The 14,877-nt window shown below is 39.5% G+C and overlaps 1 protein-coding gene and 1 pseudogene across 6 annotated transcripts in view; both read right to left on the bottom strand.

Moving 5' to 3' along the window:
• The window catches only part of SLC17A2 (solute carrier family 17 member 2), a 79,261-nt gene that overhangs the window by 37,195 nt on the left and 27,189 nt on the right, over positions 1-14,877 (bottom strand). Inside the window, exon 1 of one of the 6 annotated variants that reach the window (XM_072814075.1) lies at positions 12,256-12,394. The exons of the other annotated variants lie outside the window; for them this stretch is intronic. The gene's annotated coding sequence lies outside the window, so the exon portion shown is untranslated. Of the gene's footprint in view, positions 1-12,255; positions 12,395-14,877 lie in introns of those variants that run through there. 6 annotated transcript variants of the gene reach the window in all.
• LOC140626004 (tubulin beta-3 chain pseudogene) lies at positions 4,499-9,615 on the bottom strand (annotated as a pseudogene).

Below are 14,877 nucleotides of genomic sequence, written 5' to 3'. Positions count from 1 at the left end.
TAAATATTTACAATTGATAGATCTCCTGTTTGTCCACTTTGTTATAAGGCCCTTCTTTATCTCTTGTTACAGCTTTGTTTTGAAATCTATTTTCTCTGATATAAGTATTGCTATTCTTTCTTTTGACATCTATTGGCACGATAAATGTTTCTTCATCTCACTTTCAATCTGCAGGTATCTTTAAGTCGAAAAGGAGTCTCTTATAGGCAGAATATAGACTTGTTTTTTAATCCATTCTGACATCCTATGTCTTTTGATTGGAGCATTTAGTCCATTTACATCCAAAGCAATTATTGATAGATATGTATGTGTCATTTTGCAACTTGTTTTGTGGTTGTTTCTGGAAATTTTCTCTGATTCTTTTTTGGGTCTTTGATGTTTTGCTGATTTTCTTTAGTGATATATTTGGATTTTGTTCTCTTCTTTGCATGTTTATTAGTGGTTTTGCCTTTGGTTTTGGTGTGTGTGTGTGTGTGTGTGTGTGTGTGTGTGTGTGTGTGTTTAATATTTCTTGCAGGGCTAGTTTCACAAACTCCTTTAGTTTTTGTTTATCTGGAAAACTCTATCTGTCCTTCTATTCTAGGTAATAGGCTTGCTCGATAGAGTACTCTTGACTGCAGATTTTTCCCACCACATTGAATATATCATGCCACTCTCTTCTGGCTTACAAAGTTTCTGTTTAAAAACTCCCAGTAACCTTAAGAGATTACTCATGGAAGCTTCTGATTTGTTTTCCTGCTTTTGTTTTCTTGATTGGTGTATTTTGCAAATTTAATTACAATGTGTTTTGATGTGGGCCTGCTTTTGTTGATTTTGATGGGAGTTTTTTCTGTGCCTCTTAGATCTTGGTATCTGTTGCCATCCCCAGATTAGAGAAGTTTTCAGCTATTCTTGCTTCAAATAAATTTTCTTACCCCTTCTCTCTCTCTTCTTTTACTGGGACTCTTATAATATGAATATTACTACATTTGATGGAGTCACTGATTTCCCTAGGTCAAATCTCATTTTGCATAATTCTTTCTCTCTCTTATTCAGCTTCCTTGCTTTCCATTACTTTGTCTTCTAGGTCATTAATTTGTTCCTCTGCTTCCTCCTGTCTGATGTTCACTGCATCAGGTGTGTTTCTTTTTTTTTTTTTTAATTTATTTTTTATTGGTATTCAATTTACCAACATACAGAATAACCCCCAGTGTCCGTCACCCATTCACTTCCACCCCCCGCCCTCCTCCCCTTCCACCACCCCTAGTTCGTTTCCCAGAGTTAGCAGTCTTTATGTTCTGTCTCCCTTTCTGATATTTCCCACACATTTCTTCCCCCTTCCCTTATATTCCCTTTCACTATTATTTATATTCCCCAAATGAATGAGAACATATAATGTTTGTCCTTCTCCGACTGGCTTACTTCACTTAGCATAATACCCTCCAGTTCCATCCATGTTGAAGCAAATGTGGGTATTTGTCATTTCTAATAGCTGAGTAATATTCCATTGTATACATAAACCACATCTTCTTTATCCATTCATCTTTCGTTGGACACCGAGGCTCCTTCCACAGTTTGGCTATCATGGCCATTGCTGCTATAAACATCGGGGTGCAGGTGTCCCAGCGTTTCATTGCATTTGTATCTTTGGGGTAAATCCCCAACAGTGCAATTGCTGGGTCGTAGGGCAGGTATATTTTTAACTGTTTGAGGAACCTCCACACAGTTTTCCAGAGTGGCTGCACCAGTTCACATTCCCACCAACAGTGTATGAGGGCTCCCTTTTCTCCACATCCTCTCCAACATTTGTTGTTTCCTGCCTTGTTAATTTTCCCCATTCTCACTGGTGTGAGGTGGTTTCTCATTGTGGTTTTGATTTGTATTTCCCTGATGGCAAGTGATGCAGAGCATTTTCTCATGTGTGTGTTGGCCATGTCTATGTCTTCCTCTGTGAGATTTCTGTTCATGTCTTTTGCCCATTTCATGATTGGATTGTTTGTTTCTTTGGTGTTGAGTTTAAGAAGTTCTTTTTAGATCTTGGAAACTAGCCCTTTATCTGATATGTCATTTGCAAATATCTTCTCCCATTCTGTAGGTTGTCTTTGAGTTTTGTTGACTGTATCCTTTGCTGTGCAAAAGCTTCTTATCTTGATGAAGTCCCAATAGTTCATTTTTGCTTTTGTTTCTTTTGCCTTCGTGGATGTATCTTGCAAGAAGTTACTATGGCCGAGTTCAAAAAGGGTGTTGCCTGTGTTCTTCTCTAGGATTTTGATGGAATCTTGTCTCACATTTAGATCTTTCATCCATTTTGAGTTTATCTTTGTGTATGGTGAAAGAGAGTGGTCTAGTTTCATTCTTCTGCATGTGGATGTCCAATTTTCCCAGCACCATTTATTGAAGAGACTGTCTTTTTTCCAGTGGATATTCTTTCCTCCTTTGTCGAATATTAGTTGACCATAAAGTTGAGGGTCCACTTCTGGATTCTCTATTCTGTTCCATTGATCTATGTGTCTGTTTTTTGTGCCAGTACCACACTGTCTTGATGACCACAGCTTTGTAGTACAACCTGAAATCTGGCATTGTGGTGCTCCCAGCTCTGGTTTTCTTTTTTAAGATTCCCCTGGCTATTTGGGGTCTTTGCTGATTCCACAGAAATCTTAAAATAATTTGTTCTAGCTCTCTGAAGAAAGTCCATGGTATTTTGATAGGGATTGCATTAAACGTGTAAATTGCCCTGGGTAGCATTGACATTTTCACAATATTAATTGTTCCGATTGATGAGCATGGAATATTTTTGCATCTCTTTGTGTCTTCCTCAATTTCTTTCAGAAGAGTTCTGTAGTTTTGAGGGTAGAGATCCTTTACCTCTTTGGTTAGGTTTATTCCTAGGTATCTTATGCTTTTGGGTGCAGTTGTTAATGGGATTGACTCCTTAATTTCTCTTTCTTCAGTCTCATTGTTAGTGTATAGAAATGCCATTGCCATCAGAGAAATACAAATTAAAACCACAATGAGATACCACCTCACACCAGTGAGAGTGGGGGAAATTAACAAGGCAGGAAACGACAAATTTTGGAGAGGATGTGGAGAAAGGGGAAACCCTCCTGCATTGTTGGTGGGAATGTGAACTGGTGCAGCCACTCTGGAAAACTGTGTGGCGGTTCCTCAAAGAGTTAAAAATAGATCTGCCCTGCGACCCAGCAATTGCACTGCTGGGGATTTACCCCAAAGATACAGATGCAATGAAACGCCGGGCCACCCGCACCCCAATATTTATAGCAGCAATGTCCACAATAGCCAAACTATGGAAGGAGCCTTGGTGTCCATCGAAAGATGAATGGATAAAGAAGTGGTTTATGTATCCAATGGAATATTACTCAGCCATTAGAAACGACAAATACTCACTATTTGCTTAGATGTGGATGGAACTGGAGGGTATTATGCTGATTGAAATAAGTCCATCAGAGAAGGACAAACATTATATGGTCTCATTCATTTGGGGAATATAAAATTTTATTTCTTAAATTCTACATAGGAGTGAAATCGTATGGTATTTGTCTTTCTCTGACTTATTTTACTTAACGTAATACCCTCTAGGTCCATCCATGTCATTGCAAATGGCAAAATGTCATTCTTTGTGATGACTGAGTCATGTTCCATTGTGTATAGACCACATGTTTATCCATTCATCAGTTCATGGGCACTTGGGATGCTTCTGTGTCTTGGCTTTTGTGAATAACACTGCAGAAAACCTTGAGGTGCAAGTATCTTTTAAGTTAGTGTTTTGTTTTCTTTGGGTAAATCCCTTTCCTGCCTTATTTCTCTACTCAGCCCCATTTTTTTTTTTTAACTCAGCCCCATTTAAGGTCTAATGAAATGTCATTTCGACTCTTGGTTTCAGCTCAGATCATGATCTCAAGGTCACGAGCCCACATGTGGCACCAGTGCTCAGCACAATCTGCCTGAGATTCTCTCCCTCTCTCTCTCCCTTTGCCCTTCCCCCTACTCTGTCTCTCAAATAAATACATCTTAAAAAAAATTGAGGCTTGAGAGAAAGTCCCAGAAAATCCTGCATCTATCAAATATGAGTTCCAGAGAAAGAGGACTGAAAAAAAAGTAATAAAAGTAATGACAGGAAAACATCAAAAGTGAGTCTCCAGATTTAAGGGGATTATTAAAAATTAAGAAGGATGAAAAACAACCATAGATATTAGAGAGGTTCAAAACAAGTCTCCCCAAAATGTGTCATTTGGGCACATGGACTATTTTAAACTGAAAACAATCAAGACCCAGAAAACTCAGGAAAAATCTTACTGCTCCCTTAACTACCTGAAAGAATTTAGACAGAGACCTAGCCCAGAAAGACAACTATTATCAGGAATAATTTATTATTATTATTATTGGAGTTCAATTTGCCAACATATAGCATAACACCCAGTGCTCATCCCATCAAGTGCCCCCCTCAGTACCCGTCACCCAGTCACCCCCACCCCCCACCCACCTCCCTTTCCACCACCCCTTGTTCATTCCCAGAGTTAGGAGTCTCTCATGTTCTGTCTCCCTTTCTGATATTTCCCACTCATTTTTTCTCCTTTAGGAATAATTTTTTTATCTGAGTGACAGTTCTGTATGGCAGGGCAAACATCTAACTGCCAAGCATCTTTTTTCCTTATTGTCCTGTGAATCATCCTCCTTTCTTTGAAGCCCCAGGTCCCTGTCCCATTCCTTAGCTGAAGATGGCATATAAATAGGAACTGCCCAGCTTGACCTTATGTCTCATATTCTTTTTTTTTCTGACAGCAATAAATTTATTAAGTATTACCCCCAAAAAATATAAACACCAGTAAAAACAAAAAACAAAACAAGCCATAAAACAGGCCTGGTTAAAACAGCTGACAATAAAGCAGACATGATGGAGCTGCCCTATGGTGGGAAAACAGGACTCACATGGGGTGGGGATGCCATAAATACTGGAGGACAAACAGTCGGGAGCCCTAGGGTGCTGTGGACCAGAGCTGGTGGGAGCAAGTCTTGGGGTGGTGTCAATGGCGACATGGCTCTGGGGGACAGGCTTCTGGGCCACAGCAACAGCCTGGCTCTGCCCCTCCAGCTGCTTCACTTGGGGCCCTGAGCCTCAGACTCCTCATCTTCATACATCTCGCCCTCCTCATCAGCCGTGGCATTCTGGTACTGCTGGTACTCGGGCACCAGGTCATTCGTGTTGCTCTCAGCCTCAGTGAACTCCGTCTCGTCCATGCCCTCACCCATGTACCAGTGCAGGAAGGTCTTGCGCTGGAACATGGCTGTGATTTGCTCCGAGATGCGCTTGAACAGCTCCTGGATGGCCGTGCTGTTGCCAATAAAAATGGAGGACATCTTGAGCCCCCTGAGTGGGATGTCACACACAGCTACCTTCACCTTGTTGGGGATCCACTTGATGAAGTAGCTGCTGTTCTTGCTCTGGATGGCCAGCATCTATCTGCTCGTCCACCTCCTTCATGGACATGCGCCCGCGGAGGACGGTGGCCACGGTCAGGTAGCGGCCATGGCGGGGGTCACAGGCAGCCATCATGTTCTTGGCATCGAACATCTGCTGAGTGAGCTCGGGCACTGTGAGCGCGCGGTAATGCTGGCTGCCCCTCGCGGTGAGTGGGGCAAAGCTGGGCATGAAGAAGTGCCGGCGGGGGAAGGGCACCATATTCATGGCCAGCTTGAGCAGGTCAGCATTGAGTTGTCCGGGGAAGCCAAGAGAAGTAGTGAGATGATTTATATGCCATCAGCCGACACCAGATGGTTGAGGTCACCGTAGGTGGGCATGGCCACTTGAGAATGCGGAAGCAGTTGTCATACAAAGCTGGTGGGGGGACAGCATGGCGTTGTAGGGCTCCACCACTGTGTCCGACACCTTGGGCAAAGGCATCACACTGAAGGTGTTCATGATGCGGTCGGGGTACTCCTCGGGCACCTTGTTGATGAGCAGTGTGCCCATCCCGGGCCCTGTGCCCCCGCCGAGTGAGTGGGTCAGCTGGAAGCCCTGCAGGCAGTCTCAATTCTCACTCCTTCTGCACCATGTCCAGGACTGAGTCCACCAGCTCTGCACCCTCCGTGTAGTGACCTTTGCCCCAATTGTTGCCATCCCCACTCTGACCAAAGATGAAGTTGTCAGGCCTGAAAAGATGCCCAAAGGCCCCAGACCGGACGCTGTCCAAGGTTCCAGGCTCAAGGTCCACCCGAATGGCCCGAGGCATATACTTATGAGAAGAGGCCTCCTTGTAGTAGACACTGATGCGTTCCAGCTGCAGGTCTGAGTCGCCCACATAGTTGCCACTGGGGTCTATACTGTGCTTATCGCTGATGACCTCCCAGAACTTGGCTCTGATCTGGTTGCCGCACTGGCTGGCCTGGATGTGCACGATCTCCCTCATGCTCGGTGCGTGTGGCGGGCGGCTGCGGGACACGCGAGGGCAGGTCGGGGCTGGCTGTGGATATGTCTCATATTCTTACAGCCCCTCTCATACATATGTAATCAAATTTGTTTTCTCCTATTAATCTATCATATGTTAATTCAATTATGAAACCAGTCAAATAACCTTGAAGAGTAGAAGGAATTTTTTTCTCCCCAATATGTTCTTATGAGATGAAAAAAAAAAAGAATAATATCTTAAAAGCTTTCAAAGAAGAAATATAATTATCTACAAAGAACGGATCCAATTGGTATTAAATTTTACTATAGCAATGCTGGATACAAGAAGTGGATAAATTAAATTTTCGAAGTAGCAAAGGAAAATATAAATTTGAATCCAAACAACAAAATATTCACCAGTAACAGGATGATTAGATGAGATACAGTACATTCATATTATGAGCTATGATTCAGCAGTTAATCATAACACTGTCTCTAAGACATATTGTTAGTGAAAAAGTAAGTTGCAGAATCATATATGTCAATCATGGCTCAACCAGAGAAACAGAATTAGTAAGAAATATGAAATAAGAGATGGATCACAAAAACTTGTCTCATGCAATTATCAAGGCTGGCTAGGCAAGCTGGAAAATCACAGGGCATCAGGAAGGGAGTAATCTACAACTGTCAGTTGCAAGCTGAAACTCATGCCCCCAGACAGAATTTTTTCTTATCTGGGATAATACCCCTTCCTAAATCAACTGATTATGTAATCACATCTTCAAAGTACCTTCAAAGCAACACCTAGATAGGTGTTTGATGGAATTATTAGGAACCATATAACCTCACCAAGTTGACACATAAAACCAACCATCATGCATGTGATTTTACATACACATTTGTATTATGATACAGATGCACTGCTGCACGGTGTGTGCATGTGTGTATGTGTGTATGTAGACAGAGTTCAGGAAGGATGCACACCAACTTGATAACAATAAGAGTAAAAATTGACAAGTTGAAAAGTAGAGTGGTGTAGGGCAAAGAGGAGATTCACTTTTTACTCTTTATAGTTTTGGTGGGGGATGCTGATAATGAGGCAGACATGGATGTGCAGGGGCAGGAGGTAAATAAGAAGGTGCCGAGCCTTTGGTTTAAATTTTCTGTGACTCTAAAATTACTCTAAGAATTAATTTCTATTCTTTTTCTAAGATTTTATTTTTTTATTTTTATTTTATTTTTTTAAAGATATTATTTATTTATTTGAGACAGAGTGAGAGAGAAGAGCATGTGTGCACAAGCAGGGTGAGGAGCAGAAGGAGAAACAGACTCCCCATGGTGCAGGGAGCCCAATGTGGGGCTCAATCCTGGGGCTCTGGGATCATGACCTGAGGCAAAAGCAGACGCTTAACTGAGCCATTCAGGTGTTCCTTTTTAATTTTTATTTATTTATTTTTTAGAAAGAGTGTGCATAAGCAGGGGTGGGGAGAGGCAGAGGGAGCAGGAGAAAGAGAATCTTAAACAGGCTCCATGCCTCAATCTCATGACCCTGAGATCATTACCTAAGACAAAATCAGGAGTCATATGCTTAACTGACTGATCTACCTAGGCACTCAGAAGATTTTATTCTTAAGCAATCTCTACACCCAACAGGGGACCTGAACTCACAACCTTGAAATCAAGTGTTGCATTTCCCACTGACTAAGCCAACCAGGTGACACTCTGTTCTTTTTTTAAATGACAAATTACCAGAAAAAAAGTAGCAATCAAGTTGGTAGCAGAGCTCTCATCAGCAAGAATAAATGCTAAAAGGTAGTAGGAAAATATCTTTTATATACCTAAGGTAAAGAACTCATAACATAGAATTCAATATATAATAAATTATCATTCAAAAGGAAGATAAGTCAATATATATTCAAGTATGAAAGGGGCACCTGGGTGGCTCAGTAGGTTACATGTCTGCCTTCAGCTCAGGTCATGATCTTAGGATCCTGGGATCCTGAGCAGGGAGCCTGCTTCTTCCCCTTCTCACCCAGATCATGTGCGATTTCTTTCTCTCTCTCTTTCTCTCTCTCTCTCTCTTTCTCTCTCAAATAAATAAAAAATATCTTTTTTAAAAAGTTTTAAAAACCAAGAGTTTATTCCTCACTGGCATTTGTGAAGAAACTACTAAAGAATATGCATCAGCCATAAAACTGATTCAGAGAAGGAAAGAGGAAATTCAACAAGTGAGCAAATTCATTTGAAAACCATAGCTAAACTAAATGAAGTATTGAGTGTGAAAAAAATAATCACAGTATGAGGTGTCTGGATGGCCCAGTTGGTTAAGTGTCTGACTCTTTCTTTTGGCTCAGGTCATTATCTCAGGGTCCTGGGATCAGGCTCCACACTCAGTGAGTAGTCTGCTTGAGGATTTTTCTCTCCTTCTCCCTCTGCCCCTTCCTCCATTCTCTCTCTCTCTCTCAAATAAAAATAAGTACATCTTAAAAGAAAAAAAATAACAGTAGTAATTTTCACAGATGTTTAAAAATTGGAAAATTCTAGATAACAATACTCAGAAAGCTGATGGCAGGGTAGTTCAAATTGAAATAAAAATTAAAAATATTTTTGTTGCTTTTGGAAAAGAATAGTTAATACTTACCTTAGAACTTGTTGGAAAGGGGTGCCTGAGTGGCTCTATTGGTTAAGAGCCTAACTCTTGATTTTGACTCAGGTCATCATCTCAGGGTTGTGAAACTGAGCTCCAAGTCAGGTTCCCCACTCATCAGGGAGTCTGCCTCTCTCCCTCTTCCTCTCCTACCCCTCCCCCTGTATGTGCACTCACTCTCGCTCTTTCTAAAATAAATAAATAAATAAATCTTAAAAAAAGAAAAGAATTTGTTGGAGAAATGTAAAACCAAGAGTAATTTTTAAAACAAGCCATGAGAATTAAGAAAAAATGTAGTACTCCAACAATAAGAGCAGGAATAAAAGTAGAAAAAGCAAGTGAGAATAAAAGCTTGACAAAAGGATGACATAAAATAGGGTACATTCTAAGGAAATTAATAAACTCTTGAAAATTTCTCTGTAGAACACTATCCATCAAAACCTACAGTCGTTAATCCAGTACATAAGTGAAAATTCATAGTTTTAAATGCACTTATTATAAAATAGGAAGCAGTCAACTTAAGTTAGAAAAAGAATTTAAAAAGTTGGAAGAAGGAAATAAAGGCAAAGGTAGAAATTTAAAAAAACAATGTCAAAGAATTTTAAGAGAGCTAAACTGCAGAATCAAAACCTGCTTCTCTTAAAATAGTAATTTAAAAAAAAAAAAACTGCTTTAAAAGCCTTCCTAAGGAAAAAAGAGAGTAAACACAAATTAATAATAGGAATGGAAAAAGGGTCATAAGTACAGATAAAAAATTGGTTTTTTTAAATTTTAAAAAATACATGAAAATGTTCTGGCAATTTAAAAATTAGTAACATAAACACATTTTTAGAAAAATTATCAAGTTGGCTTAAGAAGAAATTCAACAGCTAATTCACCTTATACTACCAAAGAAATTTAATTGGTTGGTAAAAATTTCCATCTCTTAAAGGAACTAGACCCAGATAAGTCACAGGAGAGATTCAGCAATCTTTCAAGAAACAGGTTATTTCTGGTTGGCTGGAAAGATGGCAGAGTTGGAGGATCCTAAACTCTCCTCCTCCTCCCATGGATACAAGAAGGTAACACTCACAGCAGTGGAAATAACCCAGAAAATGACCCAAGACTGGCAGAACAAAGAAAAGTCACACTGAAGGAGGTAGGAAGGGCAAAGCAAAATGGACCATGAACATCCTTGGTGGAGAGCAACCTGGTGATGCAGAGAAGGGTAAAAAACAGACTTTCACACTGGGGATCCCACTAATGGAGAGGACAAATCCCCATAATGTTCGCCTTTGAAAGAGAAAGGGGCCAAATTTCATGAGTTCGTACATCCAGCGGACTTGACGCCTTGAATCTTAAAAATTGGCAGGCTCAGTTCTGGGAGAGCCTGGAGGGTGTTAGAAAGCCGAGTCTCCACTCTTAAAGAAATAGCACGACAAACAGCCCATGCAGACACAGTGCTAGAACCAACAATTTGAAAAACAGAGTGGGCAGGAAAGAGGGAGAGTGATTTCCTCATATCAGAGTGTGGCTGGGAAAGACAAGGATCATGGGAGACCCCTCCGGAGACAAAGGAACTGGCAGGTGCCATTCCCCTTGCCCCTGCCTCCCAGCATAAGCAACAGCCATCTCTGGGAACAAGCACTGTGCTGAAACTCACTACCTACTTTGCACCAAGCCCCTAACCCTTGCTTGGAGAGATCCAGCCTTTCCAGGGCTGCAGAGTTCCCTCCCCCAGAAGACGGGCCCAAACCCTGTCCACCACATCTCCAGACCCACATGTTTTGTCAGACCTCAGTTCCTGCAGCAGCAGAGGCAGATCTCATTTTGCAAAGAGACCTCCTCACACCTTGTTAAAATGTACCACACCACTGCTTGGGACCTAACATTGCCCACAATAGGCAAAAAGAGCCTCTGGATACAACTGGATGGAAGGAAAAAGAGGTCAAGACTCAATAGCAGACCACATGCAACACATATAGGAGACACTCTCTGAAGCCACAGGAAACAGGGGACACTACACTGCAAGGCACTACAGGACCTCTTCTTCATAAGGCTATTATTGTTAAGAGCAAGAGATGCAGCTAATTATCCTAACACACAGAAGTCAACAAGAGTTAGACAAAATGAGGAGACAAAGAAATAGCTCCCAGATGAAAGGATAGCACGAAACCACACAATAAGAGACTTAAGTGAAATGGACATAAGTAATATGTGATAGTTTAATGATCATAAAGATCTTTACTGGACTTGAGAAAGAGTAGAGGACATCAGTGAGACCCCTTAACACAGAGATAAAAAAAGAACAATCAGAGATCAAGAACACAACAAATGAAATTCAAAATATATTTAATAGAAAAAATAGCAGGCTAGATGAAGCAGAGGAATGAATTAATGACCTGGAAGACAGAGGAATGGAAAGTAGGGAGAAAAGAAGAAAGGAGAGAAAAGAAAATTATGCAAATTGAGAATAGTCTTAAGGAAGTCAGTGACTATATCAAGCATAATAACATTTGCATTGTAGGGATCTCAGAAGAAGAGAAAAAGGGGCAGAAATTTTATTTGAAGAAATAAAAGGTAAAAACGTCCCTAATCTGGGGAAGCCTCCTACTCTTGATCTCAGCTCAGGTCTTGATCTTAGGGTTGTGAATTCAAGCCCCACATTGGACTCCATGCTGGGTGTGGAGCCTGTGAAGAAAAGAAAAGAAGAGAAGAGAAAGAAGAGAAGAGGAAGAAAAGTTTCCCAGACAAATGAAAACTAAAGGAGGTCATGACCACTAAACCAGCCCTGCACGAAATATAAAAGGGGACTCTTTGAGTGGAAAAAAAAGACCATAAGGGAGAATATGAAAAGTAAAAAACACAAAATCTGTAAAAATAAGTATTTCTGTAAAAAATTAGTCAAGGGAGTTTTGATAAAATAAAAGGATGTAAAATATGACACCACACACCTAAAATGGGAGGAGACAGAAAAGAATGGGTTTTAACTTAAGCTACCATCAACGTAATATAGATTGCTATATACAAAAGATGTTATATACAAACCTAATCAAAAACCTATATATACACACCAAAAACCATGAAAGATATGCAAAGAATAAAGAGAAAAGATCCAAGAATATCACTAAAGAAAGCCAACAAACCATGAAATATAGCAAGAGAGGAAAACATCAAAGAAAATCTATAGAAACAATCACAAAACAAGTAACAAAATGGCAATCAATACATATCTATCAATACTTACTTTGAATGTAAATGAATTAGATTTTTTAATTTATTATTTGTTTATTCATGATAGAGGCAGGAGAATTTTAAGATAGAGTTAAACTGCAGAATCAAAACCTTCTCTTAAAATAGTAAAATTTTTTTAAAGTGCTTTAAAAGCCTTCCTAAGGAAAAAAGAGAGTAAACACAAATTAATAATAGGAATGGAAAAGGGTCATAAGTACAGATAAAAAATAGGTTTTTTTTTTTAATTTAAAAAAATACATGAAAATGTTCTGGCAATTTAAAAATTAGTGACATAAACACATTTTTAGAAAAATTATCAAGTTGGCTTAAGAAGAAATTTAACAGCTGATTCACCTTATACTACCAAAGAAATTTAATTGGTTGGCAAAAATTTCCATCTCTTAAAGGAACTAGACCCAGATAAGTCACAGGAGAGAACTCCCAAAAAACAAAAGCCCAGGACCAGACAGCTTCACAGGCAAATTCTACCAAACATTTAGGGAAGACTTAATGCCTATTCTTCTCAAACTATTCCCAAAAATAGAAAGGGAAGGAAAACATCCAAATTCATTACTATGATCTAGTAATTACACTACTGAATATTCACCCAAAAAATACAAAAGCACTAATTCAAACGGATACGTGCACCCCTATGCTTATTGCAGTATTATTTACAATAGCGAAAATACAGAAGCAGACCAAGTGTCCATATATTACATGAAATGAAATATTGTATATAATGGAATACTATTTATAATGGAATATGATTCAGTTGTAAAAAGAATGAAATCTTCCCATTTGCAATGACATGGATGGATCTAGAGAGTACAATGCTAGGCAAAGCAAAATAAGTCAGCCAGAGAAAGACAAATACTATATGACTTCACTTATATGTAGAATTTTAGAAAGAAAACAGACCAGCAAAGTAATAAAAAAGAGAGAGAGTAATCAAGAAACAGACTTTTAACTATAAGAACAAACTGATGATTACCAGGTTGGTACCTGGTGTCTCAGAATACAGGCATCTGAGCAGACCCTACAAGATGCATGGAATATATTTCAGCCATTATGTCTGCCATATTTGAGTGATATAATTCCTAGAGCTGTGGAAAGACAAGCAGGACCACCTAAATTATGACTAACATTAGAGTGTCCTCTGAGTATCAAATGCAGGGATGAATACGATGCAGTCCTTGTCTCTAAGAAGCACATAGTCAAGTGTTGGAAACAGATTATCATGTAATAGCTAAAAGAGAAACATCTTGTAAATAAAAATGGGCAAAAAAAATTAATAAAACATTTAAAATAATGGGCAATTGCCCTTAATTTATGCCAAACTGACTTTGGCTAACCTGAGAGAATGGGACTTAGAAAAGAAGAAACGGGGGCAAGAGAAAAAAATGGGTCATGGGGGCTGCCAAAGAAGAGCTGGGGAATAGAAGGAAATGGAATCTATATAGTGATGAGAGATGAAGAAAAGTTAATGTTTTGTCTGATTCGTTTTATCTAGACTGAAGGTGGATAAGAAGCAGACTAGATAAAATTTTAAGTTTTACACTATATTCTTGAATTCCCAATACCCACCACCCCCTTCTCATCCAGAAGGCATTTTCTAGAGTATGGAGAATCCTATCCTGACAAAGTAGACACCATTCTCAGATTAAAGGCCATAGGTTGTCTGCATTGAAAGGACTTAAGAGACATATCACTTAGGACAGACAAGTCACTTCTCGGCCATGTTACAGCTGCACGGAGTAGTCTGGAGTTCTGAAACAAATATGAAAGGGTTTCACAACTCAAAAATAGCAGATGAGCTCATTTTAAAAATGCCAAATTCCTTTTATGGAAACTGGTGGAAAATACTTAATAGTGGTGTTTTTGATTGACATTCTAAACCCATACAAACATTAGTAATCTAGATAACTAGAATAGTAAAATAAAATAATCTAGAATCAATCACCTAGAATGAAGAAACTAGATAAAATCAAATCCCGAGGCACATATTTTTCTATAGAGTTTAGTACTTCACAGTGGCTGATTTATGAGCAATTGTAGAAATTTAGTGGCTGTATTTTGAGATTAAAAAAAAAATGCTGATGCTGTGCTAAAGAAATACCATAAAGATGGGCACTAAGAGGTCCTGTGTTTGGTTTTGAACATTACAGAGTATTTGTGATCACCCTCCCTCTAACATCTCATCCTAAAATCTTTAGGAGGCCAGCTGAGCCCTTCTCTTCATAAGGTAGATACAGTTTGGCAAATGGAATTCCCAAATCAGTTCCTCCATTTAAATGTGCTACAGATGCCACTAGATTTATAGCACACCAACACAATAAACGCAGCATGTAACTAGAACTTGCAACATGCAGATAAAGGAGAAAAGGAATCCTCAGGCCCACTGACCATAACTTTTAAAATAGAAAACGGGTGCCACCTTGTGGTTATTAAGGCCACTCTTAAACAATGACTTTCTGGAAAGCCAACTTAACGAAATCACCTATTTGTTTCTCCTGTAAAATGCTGTTGAAGATACCTCCCTTATTCTCTTGGACTTGGTACTCTTGCAGTCTGGAGATTTCATTAACATTCTCTATCTACCCACATAAAAACACAATCACTATTCATGTTAAGTAAC

This window comes from Canis lupus, chromosome 37 (assembly GCF_048164855.1).
Source record: "Canis lupus baileyi chromosome 37, mCanLup2.hap1, whole genome shotgun sequence".
NCBI lineage: Eukaryota > Metazoa > Chordata > Mammalia > Carnivora > Canidae > Canis > Canis lupus.
Note: the sequence above shows the minus strand (reverse complement) of the source record. Positions and strands in the feature narration are given on the sequence as shown.